This window comes from Camelus bactrianus, chromosome 35, assembly GCF_048773025.1.
Source record: "Camelus bactrianus isolate YW-2024 breed Bactrian camel chromosome 35, ASM4877302v1, whole genome shotgun sequence".
Taxonomy (NCBI): domain Eukaryota; kingdom Metazoa; phylum Chordata; class Mammalia; order Artiodactyla; family Camelidae; genus Camelus; species Camelus bactrianus.
In genome coordinates this window covers 15,029,745-15,044,657 of record NC_133573.1, presented here as the reverse complement: position 1 = coordinate 15,044,657, position 14,913 = coordinate 15,029,745, and the positions used below count along the sequence as shown (strand labels likewise).

The 14,913-nt window shown below is 38.8% G+C and overlaps 1 pseudogene; it reads left to right on the top strand.

Annotated features, from left to right (window-relative positions):
* The first annotated feature begins 4,516 nt into the window (after nucleotides 1-4,516).
* LOC105065257 (beta-1,4-galactosyltransferase 7 pseudogene) lies at nucleotides 4,517-5,808 on the top strand (annotated as a pseudogene).
* Nucleotides 5,809-14,913: the final 9,105 nt, after the last annotated feature.

Sequence of the window (14,913 nt, the reverse complement as noted above, 5' to 3'; positions counted from 1 at the left end):
AATGCTAAATGAAAACCATGCTGAGAAAATACACATAAGCCAAAACTCCTGATGGGAAACCAGGGTGTGGTCACCTAGTCAGAGGGAATGACCATGTTCCACTTTAGAAGATCCTGGGGGTTTCTCAAAGTGATTGTTGGAATTTACATCCCCATTAACAGCATATGGGAGATGAGAGATACTATCACTCCACTTCCACCAACATTTGACAGGACTCGTCTTTTAAATATTGACCATTTTGGTATTTGCACAGTGGCACCACATCGTGGTTTTGATTTTCCCTTACCTGCTTAAAAATGAGATGAACACGTGTTTATTGACCATTTGCATGTATTCTGGATGTGCCTGTTGAAGGCCATTTGTCTATTGGGTTGTGTGTATATGTGTATTTTTCTTGTTGATTTATAGCAATTCTTGATATATTTGATAAATCAGTACACATTAATTATATGTGTTGTAAATATCTTGTACTACCCTCAGGTTTCCCTTCTGGCCTCCAAATGGTTTCAGTAATTTAAAGTTCTTAATTTTCAATATTTGGAATATCCTGTTTAAGAAATCTTTCCTTATTCAAAAGTCTGGAAAATATTGTCCTGTGTTATGGCCTCAAAGTTTTTTTTTTTTTAAACCTGTCATATTGGAATTGATTTCAGATTATTGTAAAAGACAAGGACAATATTTTTATTTTTTCATATTGTTAGAGACTTGATCAAGAAAATAATAATCCCAAAGCCTGTGGAAGGAATCCACAAATACATAGAAAGATAGACAGTATGAGGCAGCAAAGGAATATCTCCCAGGCCAAGGCACACAATAAAACCCCAGAGGAAGAAATAAGTGATGAGGAGATAAGCAATCTATCTAAGAAAGAGTTTAAAGTAATGATGGCCAAGATGTTCAGAGAACTCAAGAGGAGTATAGATGCACAGAGTGAAGTTTTTAGCAAAGAGTTGAAAAATATAAAGAATACCCAAACAGAGTTGAAGAATAAAATGACTGAAATGAACAATACACTCGAAGGAACCAACAATAGACTGAATGAGGCAGAAGAACTGACCAGTGAGCTAGAAGACAGATTAGTGGAAATCACTACTTCAAAACATAAAAAAGAAAAAAAAGAATAAAAAGGAATGAGGATTGTTTAAGAGAACTCTGGGGCAACATGAAGTGCTCTAATATTCCCATTATAGGGGTCCCAGAAAGCAAAGAGAGTGAGAAAGGACCTGAGAAAAATTTTGAAGAGATAATAACAGAAAATTCCCCAACTTGGGAAAGGAAATAGTCACCCAAGTCCTGGAAGGAGGTGCAGAGAGTAACATACAGAATCAACCCAAAGAGGAACCACACCCAAAGAGGCATATAGTCATCAAATTGACAACCATTAAGGATAAGGAGAAATATTAAAATTAGCAAGAGAAAAGCAACAAATAACATACAAGGGAACTCCCATAAGGTTATCAGCTGATTTTTCAGCAGAAACTCTACAGGCCAGAAGGGAGTGGCATGATGTATTTAAAGTGATGGAAGGCAGAAACTTACAACCAAGAATACTTTATCCAGCAAAGCTCTTGGTCAGACTTGGAGAAATCAAAAGCTTCACAGATAAACAAAAGCTAAAAGACTTCAGCACCACCAAACCAGCTTTAAAACAAATATTAAAGGATCTTCTAGAGTCATCAAACCATAAGAAAAGAGAACAAAAAGAAGAAAGAGAAAAAAAAGAGACCTACAAAAGATTGCTTTAGTTGTTTGGGGTCTTTTGTGGTTCCTTATAAAGTTTGGAATTGTTCTAGTTCTGTGAGAATGTTACAAGTATTTTGATGGGGGTTGGGTTGGATCTGTGGATTGCTTTGTGTAGTGTGGCCATTTTGATAGTGTTGATTCTTCCAATCCAAGAGCACAAGAAATCTTTCCATTTCTTTGTGTCACTTCAGTTTTCAGAGTATAGGTAACCACCTTGGTTAAGTTTATTTCTAGGTGTTTTATTATTTTTGATGTAATAGAAATGTCTCTGTCAGTTATAAAATTCTGGTTTTTGAAGTGAAAAAAAAAGTAAATGAAGGGCCACAAATGGCAAAATGTCCTTCTTTTTTATGGGTGAGTTGTATTCCATTATATATATATACACACACACATACTGCATCTCCATTATCTATTCAACTATCGATGTGCACTTAGGATGCTTCCGTATCTTGGCAATTATAAATAATGCTGCTGTTAATGGCAGGATATATGTATCTTTTTAAATTAATTCTTATTTTGTGGTTGGCTTTATTCCTTTGATAACTATGTAAGTTTAAAAAGCTAAAGCTCTAAACATTCTTAGAAACAGTGAACAGTACATACATGTAAATTTAAAAATATATGTGCAGTAAAAAAAATGATCTATCAAGCCATGAAAGACATAGAAGAAACTTAAAAAGACATATTATTAAATGAAAGAAGCCAGTCTGAAAAGGCTACAAACTATACGACTCCAACCAAATGACATTCTGGAAAAGCCACAGCTACAGAAACAATAAAAAGATCATGGTTTCTAGGGGTTTGGGGAGCAGAAGGGAGGGAAGAATGAATAGATGGAGCACAAGGGATATTTAGGGCAATGAAATTACTCTGTATGATACTACAGTGGTGGCTATATGTCATTATGCATTTGTCAAAGCCCATAGAATGTACAACATCAAGAGTAAACCCTACTGTAAACTATGGAATTTGGTAGATAATAATGTGCCCATGTTGGTTCATTGATTATACCAAATATGCCTTACTGATGAGGGATGTTGAGGGTAGGGGAGTATATATGTGTGGGTGGGGAGGGCTATGTGGAAACTGTATTTTCTGCTCAATTCTGCTGTAAACCTTAAACTGCTCTAAAAAAATAAAGTCTATCAGAAAAAAAAAAAGGTGGAAAGCATTCCCTTTTCCTACGCTCTGATACAGTTTGTGTATGATTTGTATCATCTCTTCCTTAAATGTTTAGAATAAGTCACTAATAAAACGATATGTCTTGGATTTTTCTTTGTTGGGAGGTTTTAAATGATAGACTCCAATTATGTATATATAATACTACTTAGTTTTTCTATTGCTTATTCTATCAGTTTCAGTAAGCTTTGTTTTTCAAGGTACCTGTCTGTGTCATCTTGTTTGTTGACTTTATTTGGTAGACAGTTGTTTACATTGTTCTGCTAGCATATTTCTATTATTTATAAGGTCTAGAGTTAGCTTTCCTTTTTATTTTTCATATTGGTTGTGCCTTCTCTTTTTTCTCTCTCCTATTTTTTTTCCTTGATCTGTTCTTGCCAGAGATTAATACATTTTATTCGTCTTTTAAAAAAATTACTACAGTTCTGCTGATAAGTTCTCTCCAAAAATATCTTTATTCCATAACAATTTGAGAATGGCTTTTTAAAACTAAATATAGTGTTTGAGGTTTTCAGGTATTTTCTTTCATCACCAAGAAGATGACATTTCACTGAATTACAGCTTCCATTGTTCCTGCCTTGAGGTCAGCTGTCAGTCTTATTGTTGCTTCTTTGAGGTTTTTCTTTATCACCCTCCAGCTGCCTTTTGGTATTTCCCTTTGGATTTGCTTTTTCATAAGTTTTATTGTGTTGAGCTTATATCTGGTTTCCTTCATATTTACCCTGATTGAGGATCACAATGCCTCTGGAGCCTGATATCATTTTTAAACAGAAACATAGGAACTTGTTTTGCTTTCTTTCAAATTGCTCTGGTTTTAAGGGTGATAAATAATCAAACATTTCCCCCCTCCATATATAAATTCAGGAAGAAATTAAGAATGCATATAGTAATTAGAGACATGAGATCAAAATATTAACCTTATTTCTAGTAAGTCAAGGGTTGAGAGAAAAGAAAACTAATTTAAGACTATAAGCAACTCTCTAATAACTACCTGAAGGCTAGACATCAGGACAGTTTTTCCAAGGGAGAATTTTCACCTGCAGAGCAAACACCTTTCCTCCAAATTGCTGCCTAACACTTATTGGACCACAATGATGAGGAAAGAGGGAAATGATCCCATAATCAGAAAGGTGGAGCATGTGTGCTTACTTCATGGAAAACTGCGGGAGAAACCAATAAACCTCTGTAGACAAGCCAAAAAAAAAAAAAAAAGGAAGGAGCCAAGTGATACAGATTCAGTTTATTCTTCCAGTCTCATTGATCGGGTAAATCAAATCCTGCCTCAGATGAAGGGACAGAGAATTATTCCTCCCATAATTTTCCCTCCTAAGGAATTAGGTTAAAAATACCCTTACTCCATGGAAATAAGCTGCCCGGGATAAGCACTTGTGAAATAATATGTACACTAACAAGCATTTTTTTCTATATGGTCCTTACCCAAAAGTTAAGTGAATTTTTTAATATATACCTTAGATTCTGTAGAAATTCCTAAAGATGTGATCCAAAATCCTTTAACTTGTGAAAACTTACAAAATCAAATACAAATATATTCATATTTCAATTGAAAAAGAACTCATGGCGTAGGCCGGGGAGGCCTAGCCGGCCAGGCTGGGAGCTCGAGCCCCATGCGCTGCCGCCTCCCCCCACGATGTTCCCCTCCCGGAGGAAAGCGGCGCAGCTGCTCTGGGAGGACGGCAGGTCCAGGTTGATCCCCAGCAGCCTCCCCCGGAAATGCTCCGTCTTCCATCTCTTCGTCGCCTGTCTGTTACTGGGCTTCCTCTCCCTGCTCTGGCTGCAGCTCAGCTGCTCTGGGGACGTGGCCGGGGCGGCCAGGGGATAAGGGCAGGAGAGCCCGGGCCCATAGCGGGCCTGCCCGCCAGAGCCGCCCCGCGAGCAGTGGGAAGAAGATGAGTCCTGGGGCCCCCACAGCCTGGCAGTGCTGGTGCCCTTCCGAGAACGCTTCGAGGAGCTCCTGGTCTTAGTGCCGCACGTGCACCGCTTCCTGAGCAGGAAGAAGAGCCAGCACCACATCTACGTGCTCAACCAGGCGGACCACTTCAGCTTCAGCCCGGCGGCGCTCATCAACGCGGGCTTCCTGGAGAGCGGCAGCAGCACGGACTACATCGCCATGAACCACGTGTTCCTGCTCCCTCTCAGCGAGGAGCTAGACTATGGCTTCCCCGAGGCCGGGCCCTTCCACGTGGCCTCCCCGGAGCTCCACCCGCTCTACCACTAGAAGACCCACGTCGGTGGCATCCTGCAGCTCTCCAAGCAGCACTACCAGCTGTGCAACGGGATGTCCAACCGCTTCTGGGGCTGGGGCTGTGAGGATGACGAGTTCTACCCGCGCATCAAAGAAGCAGGGCTCCAGCTTTTCTGCCCCTTGGGAATCACAACCCAGTACAAGACATTTCGCCACCTGCATGACCCACCCTGGAGGAAGAGGGACCAGAAGCCCATCGCGGCTCAGAAACAGGAGCAGTTCAAGGTGGACCGGGAGGGAGGCCTGAGCACCGTGAAGTACCGTGTGAATTCCCGTACGGCCCTGTCCGTGGGTGGGGCCCCCTGCGCTGTTCTCAACATCATGTTGGACTGTGACAAGGCTGCCAACCCTTGGTGTACATTTGGCTGAGGTCGCTGGACAGTAAGGAATCCTGTGCCTACAGGCCACACTGTTCCTCAGGCCCAGGACAAAGCCTCAGGCTTCAGGCCCAGCTCCAGTAGGATGTGGCATGGCCTGAAGTAGCGGACAGCAAGCCACGTGTTTGCAGCAGCCCCACCCCCAAGGCAGGCTTGAGCTAGGACAGGATACACACAGGGTACTTGCGACGCTGCTAGCAATAAACAGTGATAGGGAGCAGCTGGGATGTGGCTGCTAACTGGAACTCTCCGACCTGCCTTCCTGCTTGCCCAGCCCTGCCCTCCATAATGTGCTGAGATCTGGGGGCTTTTGTTCCTTCCCCTGGACCTCCTTATGCCGAGATACAGTTTAGAAGCCAGGCTGCTGACATGGGTGGCCAGGGCCATCAGGAGAATTAAAACTGCAGAGACCATCATGCAAGCCCCACCAGAAGGGAGCAGTGAGACCAGTTCTAGCTGGTGGTCACTGTGCAGGAATGTGGGCCTGGTGTTGTCAGATCTTCTGATTTTTCAAAAGAGACTAGAAATCTGGATTCTTAAGTGAAATTGGTTAATTTTTAAATGATAGCAACTAATTGAAACTTTAAAAAAAAGTGTGGCAGGCCAAAGCAAAAAAAAAAAAAAAAAAAAGAAAAGAAAATAAAAAGAGCTCATGGTTAGGGAGATGGCACAAAGTGACAAATTATGTGATTTAGTCAGAAAAGGGAATCATGCACAGTAAGAATGACTGAACTGAATTATGAAGTACAAAATAAATATTCAGAGTCCCAGTGGTAGAAACAGAGGTGTCACAAAGTGAACTTGGGCAATCCATAACTCATACCACTTTATTCTTCTTATCGATACAGTGAGAGTAGATTAGTCTGACATTTTTTTATAGTTCTAACAATTCATGTTCCTGAATTAATTAACCAGAATATGCCCTAGATTTCTATGAACTACATATTCCTTCCATGGATAATGTTATTGGCTGAACTGTGTTTCACCAAAATTCATGTGTTGACGCCTAACCCCCTAGTACTTCAGGATGTGACTGTTTCCTGGAGCTAGCATCTTAAAGAGATAATAAAGTTAAAATGAGGCTGTTTCCAATTTGATAGTGGGCCCTAACCTAATTTGATAGGTGTCCCCATGAGAAGTAGAGATTAGAATTTACAGTGAGACACCAGGGGTGTCAATGCACAGAGGGGCAGACAGGGAAAGAAATAGCAGGAGGGCAGCCATATGCAAACCAAAGAGAGAGACCTCTGTGGAACCCAACCACCCTGGTAGCTTGATCTTGGACTTTGAGCCTCCAGAACTGTGAGAAAATAAATGTCTGTTCTTTAGGCCACTCTGTCTGGGATAGTTTGTTCTGACAGCCTCATCAGGCTAATACAGAGGAGGATGCTGATCAAAGAACCATTAAATCAGGCTACCTTGAAACTGGTCTTAGCAGGATGACACAGTGAGGAAAAAAAAAAATCATTCTCAACTCTGAAGAGCCTATAAAAGTAAGATAAGTCTTTCCTCAATGTCTCATAAGTAGAAAGGAAGGGAGAAATTACATTGTAAGGCACACAGAAAAACTTCCCAAAACTCCTCCTAATTCAATACTTTTCCTAAAATGCCACGTCATGGCAACTGCTTACCGTCTCTCCATTTCCTCCTGTCCCTCCCTTGAAATAGAAAATGAAAAGCTCCTCCAAATGCTTCTTCTTCTAAGATATGTTAATCTTACTGAGTCCCTATGCATTCTCCTATGCATCTAAATTTAAACTTCTCTAGATTCTTCCAATCCACTACACCTCTCTTGCTATCAGCATGACAAAAACTCATTAGTGAATCTAAGTCATCCTTAAATCCTTTCTCTTTGAAGGCTGGGAAAGGATGGAGAAACTCTAACTTATGTAAGTTAATATATGTAATGTGTCTTTTGTTATTTGTAACAAGTCCCTTTCAACCACATTGGAGTTTATATTAATGTAATTTTTGGAAAGCACCTAAGGATGGGGGCTGGTTGCCAGGGGAGCCAACCATGAATAGATGGTTGGAACTTTCACTATCACTCTGATTTCTGAAGGAGGGGAGAGGAACTGGAGGTTGAATCAATCACCAGTGGTCAGTGACTTAACTGATTATGCCTGTGTAATGAAGCCTCCATAAAAGCCCCAAAGGAGAGTGTTGGGAGAGCTTCCGGGTTGTTGAAAACATGGAGGTGCTGGAAGAGTGTGGAGCCTGGAAAGAGCATAGAAACTTCAAGCCCTTCCCCATACTTTCCTTTGTGCATCTTTTTCATCTGGCTTCTCCTGACTTACATCCCTTTATAATAAACTAGTGATCTAGGAAGTAAAATGTTTATCTGAGTTCTGTGAGCTGCTCTATCAAATTTATCAAGGCCAAGGCGAGGGTCATTGGCACCTCCAATTTATTGCCAATCTGAAGCACAGGTGATAGCAGTCTTGTAGGACTAAGCCTTTAACCTGTGAGAGGTGACTCTGTCTCTGGCTAGATAATGTCAGAATTGAGTTCAATTGTAGGATACCCAACTGGTGTCTGACAATACTTGGTGGTGGTGAAAAACCTCCATGACATAATTGGGGGCAGAACCTTCTTTATGTCCCATTTAAGAAAACAGCAGTGCTTGAAAAGTGACAATTGCAATGAGCAGATTGGGGGATAGCAGCATAAACTGCCAAAACAGCAATTGTGTGTTTCTTTGGCTTGGTTTCTTTGTTTCCTAATTTGCTTTCTTTTATTCACAAATTACCATTTGTGTGAGTAAGTCAAAATAGCTGTTTTGATTTCAAATAAAAAAAAAAACTTAAAGTAAGTATTGAATCATCTAACAACAAAACTAAAGAAATGCTGTTTCATAATTAAATTGTTAAAGGAAAAAACTTGTATGTTATTGGTTTAAGAGGAAAACCCATGCTTTAATTTAGGAAACAACAGGAAATTCCCTGTAATAAAAACAGTGTTTTGAGGAGCCCACTGAATTCCCATGAGGCAATAGAAACATTCCATGTTTCACAGTTTTCCAAAGATGAATTCTACAATTCTAGGGCAGGCTCTGTGCTCTTTCTTAATACTTAGATGGATAAAAGAAATGGGATCAGCAGAAAGCTCCCTTCCAAGTGGAATAAGGAATTATTCTAGTATTAACAAGTAATTTTGCTTGTAATAGACTCTCCAAAGGAAACTAAAATGGTTATGAAAGGAAAGCCATCAAAACTGAAGGATCCACTCAGGGAGAAATCAGCAAGAATTTGAGCAGCTACTGAAACTGTTATCAGCCAATTCCAGCAGGAAATATAGACAGTATTTTCCACTTCAGAGAAATACACCTTATCTCAATAATTATTCATCAAGATATGTGAAGCAAATCAATTCTTAAATAGTCTATTTTATAGAGGCTAGCACAAGGGGAATTCCTGGAGAACTTAATGATCCTGTGTGTACCATCCTGAATTCCTTCAATTTTGCTTACCCAAGAACCTTGTCAGTTAACAATGGGGGAGGGGCCAGAGTGGGTGTAAAATGAAATCTAAATCTACATTACTTCTGGACTCCTTGAGAATCAGGACATAGTCTTATTCATCCTCAAGGACTCACCCTAGTAGATCCTCAAGGACTCACCCTAGTAGGTCCTCAAGATGTATTTGTCTAGGAGGCAAGAATATACAATGGAAAAAGGTCTCTTCAGTAAGTGGTGCTGGGAAAACTGGACAGATATATGTAAGTCAATGAAGTTAGAACACTCCCTCACTTCATACATGAAAATAAACTCAAAATGGCTTAAAGATTTAAATATAAGAGAAGACACTATAAACATCCTAGAAAAAAACATAGGGAAAACAATTTCTGACACCTAGGGCAGTCTACCCAGGCAATAGAAATAAAAGCAAAAATAAACAAATGAGACACAATTAAACTTACAAGCTTTCACACAGCAAAGGAAATTATAAGCAAAACAAAATGACAGCCTATAGAATGGGAGAAAATACTGGCAAATGATGTGACTAACAAGGGCTTAATTTCCGGAATATATAAACAGCTCATACAACTTAATAACAAAAAATAAACAGCACAATCCAAAAATGAGCAGAAAACCTAAACAAGCAATTTTCTAAGGAAGACATACAAATGATCTATAGGCACATGAAAAAATGCTCAATATCACTAATTATCAGATAAATGCAAATCAAAACTACAATGAGGTATTATCACCTCACACTAGTTAGAATGGCCATCATTTAAAAGTCCATAAATGATAAATGCTGGAGAAGGTGTGGAAAAAAGGGAACCCTTCTACATTGTTTGTGGGACTGTAGTTTGGTGCAGCCATTATGGAAAACAGTACGGAGATTCCTCAAAAAACTAAAAACAGATGTACCATATGATCCAGCAACCTCACTCCTGGGCATATATCCAGAGGGATCTCTAATTTGAAAAGATACATGTACCTCAATATCAATAGCAGCACTATTTACAATAGCCAAGACATGGAAACAGCCTAAATGTCCATTGATAGATGACTGGATAAAGAAGTTGTGGTATATTTATACAATGGAATACTACTCAGCCATAAAAATAAATAATGTCATTTGCAGCAAGATGGATGGACCTGGAGATCATTCTAAGTGAAGTAAGACAGAAAGAAAAAGAAAAATACCATATGATATCATTCATATGTGGAATCTAAAAAAAGACAGAGAAGGAAAAGGAAAAAAAGACACAAATAAACTTACGTACAAAACAGAAACAGACTTAACAGACATAGTAAATAAACTTAGGGTTACCCAAGGGGGAAAGGGGATGGGGAGGGATAAATTGTGAGTTCAAGATTTGCAAGTACTAACTACTATATGTAAAATAGATAAACAAGTTTATTTTGTATAGCACAGGGAACTATATTCAATGTCTTGTAGTATCCTATGGTGAAAAAGACATGAAAATGAATATATGTGTGTATATGCATGACTGAAACATTATGTTGTACATCAGAAATTGACTGACTATATTTCAATTTAAAAAGACGTATTTGTTTAGTAAAATTACATTAAATCAAGTTGTATTTACCAAAGCTAAGATTTCATTTAGAAAGTGACAGTAATTAAAAATTACAATTTCCCTGTACTTTTTATTTGATGCCATTGGGAAGCTTCTTTTTTATGTCCCTTTATTCCTTTCCTCTACTTGACACCAACATCTTGAGGAAAAGGATCTTGTCTTATTTGTCTTCCTACTCTCAGTCTAACACAGTAAGAGTTCAATAACTATAAATGAATGAATGAATGAGTCAATAAACAGTTATTTAAATCCCCTTTTATTAAAAATTACAATACTACAATCCTGGAACACTGAGGAAATAACAGAAACACTGAAAAATAAAACTCAATACAAGGGATAGGGTAACAATAAATTAACAAAATAAACTAAGCTTGTTCATCTTATTTCTGTCCAGTAAAAATTTCAAATTGAAAACAAATATCCTGGGATCAACAGAAATGAAAAGGACCAATAGAATAATACCAATAATCAATGAAGTATATACATCAACATATGGTCCAAACTTTACAGTTTAGAGGAAAGCATAAACCAGATCAGAAAAAGCAGTTTAAATGCTGAGAGCAAAGCAAATGGCCAAGAAAAGCAATGGCAAAAGAGACATATAATCAAAGTGATAATAATCTTGCTCTAGCTGCCACCCTAACCCCAGTACCTGGCATTTTCATCACTGATTCCTAAATTTCCATCAACTTGAAAAAGGTAGTAACAAATCATTTTAAAATCTTAATGGTTTGGCAATCATCATGTAAATCTTCATAATACTCTAATCCCTCTTAGAGGGAGGTATCATTAATCCAGTTTTATAAATGACCAAATTGAAGTTCAGGTCCAGCTGACTGAAAAACCCATGCTCTCTTTTTTTTTAAGCTGAGATACAATTTCATGTAACATTGTGTAAGTTTAAGGTGCAAAACTTGTTGATTTGATACATTTGTATATTGCAGAATGATTATCACTTTTAGTGTTAGCTAACACCTTTAGCATGTCACGTAATTATCATTGACACTCCTCTTCTTGTGGCCTATTATACCTAATTATAACAATCTAATCACAGTATTGCCTACTGCAGGGGTTGGAAAACCTGGGCCACCAGACCAAATACCTCCTTCTACCTCCTTTTTGTAAATAAAATATCACTGAAACACAGAAATGCTCATTTGTTTATGTATTGTCAGTGGCTATTTTACAAAGGCAGAGTTGAGTAGTTGTGACAGAGATTTTATGGCCCACAAAGCCAAAAATATTTACTCACTGGCCCTTCACAGAAAATGTTTGACAATCCTTGCCTATTCTAAATGAACAGTAATTTCAAATGTATACAAAAATATTTTTTATGCAAAGCCACAATGTAAATATAAAGCATGTAATTTAAGGTGTTAAATTTCCTTAATTCAGGTACATTATATTCTAAAAGAGGACTCTATCTTAAGGTTGTGCTGGATGTTTTTATGCCACTTATCTGATTTTCCACTACAAATATAAATTGCTCTCAGAAGTCCAAGGCCAGGTCCAAAAACTTTTTTTTTATTTTCCTGCAGGACTGTAAGACAGTCATCTTCTACCATTCCCACTGTATTTTCAATCTCTAGGCATATCAGCTTCCCATATATCCCCTACTCACCATCCATCTTTGTATTCTGGACTTTTGGACCTGCTATTTCCCACAGCAAAATCTTATTCATGCATCAAGCTTTAGACCCAACATGACTTTCTGCACTCTGAACAGCATGGGCCTAACCACCTACAGGGTGCTAGTAGTACTTTGGAATGTAGGTCTACTAGAGCACATGTATTGTATCATGGCTTTTACCAATTTGATGTTAAAAAACTCAGCACCAACTAATCATTTTGTTTTCTTGCTACAACTATGCAATAGCTTCCTCCTCCTGATGCGACCTCTCGTCTAATCCGATTATCCATACAGTGACAAAAGTGATCTTTTCAAAACATCAATCAGACCCCATCACCCCTTTTCAGATAAACCATGAAAAGTCTCCCCCCTTACTAAAGCAGAACTCAAACTCTGTTACTTTAAATTTCCACACCCAGCAAAGTCTGCCCCTATCTTCTTTCCAATATTGACTTCTAATTCTCTCTCTGATCCACATCTCTCCAGTCACACTGGCCTTCCTGACTTCATTTCCTATACCAAGCTCATTCCTACTTTAGGCTTTTTGCATTAACTGTTGATTTTACCTAGAATGTTCTCCCCTTTGCTAGACACATGGCTGGCCCTATCTTGTCCTTCAGACACTGTAAATGCTACCTGTTCCTCTGACCTTTTATGAACATTCACCCTAGAGTAAATTTCCAGGCACTTCCTATCACACTGTCTGATGTTAATTCACTGCAGAGCCTTCTGCACTGACATTCTTGTTCTTTTTTTTTTTTTTTTTTAATTATATCTCTTCTCCTCAAGTGCTGTGAGTACCAGGACTTTGCTGAAATTCCTAGTGTCAGGAAGAGTGTCGGGCACATAGTAGGTGTTCAGTGAATATTTGCTAAATAAATAAAATATCCTGCTCTGCTTTCCATGCTACAAAACTGACATAACACACAGATGTAGCAGTTCTTCATTTTTAGGTAGCTTAAGGTCTAATAGAAAAGATAAGACAAATACATACTTGTAAAATAACTAGGCAACCCATAGTTAAGTTAAAAGTGTTTAATTTGCAGATTCATGTTAAGAAGCGCAGGCAGACATTATAGTATGGGTAGGATTTGCCCAGGTGGACAGAAGAGCATCTCCTGTAGGTGCGATTAGGCAGGAAGAGATGCGTGGAGAGTAGAATGAGCAGGGCAGCCATGTGGAGGTGCACTGCCTGCCCTGCCATTACTGAGACACCGTCTCCCTGGAGGAGGAGCAAATCTTACAAGGAAGAAGAGCAAATCCCATGGGAGACTTGGTGTCTCCTGGGACTGCTAACCCAGCAGGCAACCCTATATTCCTACAATAAGGAATTACCTACAGCATTTACTGTCATACACATCTCAGAGTAGAATCAGCCCTCTCTTCGTCAACCTCTGATGAGAGGTTCAGCTATTTTCAAATGATCTATGAAAGTAGGAAGTGATATTTGCCACTTGAGGGATGGTGGGTTGTGCTAGAGACTTTGCAACTGGGAAATGAAACATAAATCAGGCCTCTTCATATTTATTACACTTACATTTCTAAAAGTTATTACAAACCGGTTGATTAGATTGTTGCTGGCTTCAGGGGTTCTGTAGTGAGGGAAGAGCTTAGTAAAATAATTATTTGAGGGAAGCAGAGGGCTCATGATACACAGTGCGATCCTTGGGCTATTTTTGAGTGCTTATTTTACATAACTTTGTTACTAGAAAAAGGAGTCTGAAATTTAAGGCAAGTGAATAGGGCAATGATAGAAACTCTGCGAATGTAAGAAACCATTCAACCACACTGCCTTTTGGTCTTCCTTTCTGAGTCTCCATCAGCTCACTACTGTGCCCATCTTACCTGCAGTGACTCAGTCCTCCCTAATGTGCTGAACAGCCTGAAGTTCATCACCAATGTTCAACAAACGTTTTCTTCTTAACTTTTGAATTAATTTGGACCGGTCTATCTAGCGATATCCTTTATAAACTTTTGAATTGATTGAAACCGGTGTCTAAAAATCAGTGGGGTAGCAGTTGTGTTTCAACAACCTCTTTGCTATTATTGACTATTTTTTCCTAGGTCAATTCCCTCTGTAAGATCAAGTCACATGTAAAAACCCAATTTAGACTTAAAGCAATTGACTGGCAAAGTAAATACGCATTTGGGATGGGGTGGGGGGGTGTTACAATTCAAAAAGGAATATCTTTAACTTTCTTACCATGTTTTTTTCATGTTTCAACTTTAGTCATTTAAGTCCATGTGTTTATATGACAACTATTTCTGAATACCTGCCTTGTGTCAGAAATGTGCTAGGTGATGAGGATATCATGATAAACTGACAGCAGGTCATTGCTCCCTTTTGAGATTATACTGTTGTGGAAGGTGGGGAAGATAAACAATGAAATGAAAAGGATGCTGAGAAAGAGAATAATGAGAGGTGGGCTGTGACATTACTTCACTTTATGAGAAAGTGACATTGATGCTTAGCCTCCAAGGTGAAGAATCAGAGGGAAAATATTCTGGCAGAAGCAAGCAGTAGGGGGAATATGAGTTGCTTTAATAAGGCCAAGTAGCTGGGGGTTAAATATCTAGATTATGGTCCCAAATCTACAGTTGATATTTTTTCAGTATCTTTTCTTTATAATTTTTAATTATATTCCAAGGATGAATACAACTCTGATTGT